Below are 1,099 nucleotides of genomic sequence, written 5' to 3' on the forward strand. Positions count from 1 at the left end.
CATTACTTTTAAAAAATTAAAACGGTGATCTTTTGTTTTCTGCAATACAGATCTAAATAGGATTTACAATTTTTCTCTCTATTCTGTATCATATCCAGCATTCTGTCCCTTTCCCCCCCATTTCGTTTCCTACCTCCGGCCCCCATCATATTTTATTTTTCTTCAAAACGCTAAAAAATTTCCCTGGTGTGAGTAAGTGGTGTAAATTTGTTTCTACACGAGAAAGTAGTATAATACGGGAAACATAGTTTTTTCAAAAAGGGTCTGAAACCCGAAAAAAAAAAAAGGTATCCCCATTGCAAAACCCCCTGCTAATCTGTTGGTAGGGTTGTTTGTGAGAGAAAATTTTGTGCTACGGCTTTAAAGTGACCAAGCTGGATTCACCCCCCAACAACGATTTTTCAGACTGGAGGGCAAGTTTTTCCCCCCAAGAAGTTTTCCTAGTGGCCCATCTCATTGTTTTCCCCTTTGGGGTGTGAAATATGTTTTTTAATGTTTACCGAACTATTTTTCCGTGTAATTAAAAGCTTACTTACTTAAATACACAAAAAGCTGGGGAGAGACCAACTATATTTTTCCCCTCCCCCACAGAATTTGGGCCAACGTTGGGAAAGGGAAAAAGGCGACTTCCCCCTTTTCAATGTAGTTCCTCATACAGCCGGAGATTTAAGGACATAAAAATATATACCTAATCCCAAATAAAAGAGTAAGCTGCGATTTGAGTACAAATTTTCCCCCGTTGGAAACACTTTTTTTATACCGTATACACAAAGAAAAGGGCCCGCTTTTTTTGGTTTTCCCAGAAAACATGAAGACCCTTTGGTATCCTTTTCTTTTGCACGGTTTTCGAATAAATATCTATTTAAATTTTTACCCTGAAAAAAAAGTATAATATGGTTAATCATACACTAAATGCTGTATGGCTTTATATGTATGTTGGTGAATGCACGTATAAGTACAAACTTGTTGTTTGTGCTGCTATAAGTGGACACGCAAAAAGCGGGGTATTTCGATCACCATTCTGACACTCAATTATACACCTTTAAATATTAAATTTCTAGTTGATTTTATTAATGCCTGGGGCTGGAAATGTCCTTGC

This window comes from Penaeus monodon, chromosome 32 (assembly GCF_015228065.2).
Source record: "Penaeus monodon isolate SGIC_2016 chromosome 32, NSTDA_Pmon_1, whole genome shotgun sequence".
NCBI classification, from domain to species: Eukaryota; Metazoa; Arthropoda; class Malacostraca; order Decapoda; family Penaeidae; genus Penaeus; species Penaeus monodon.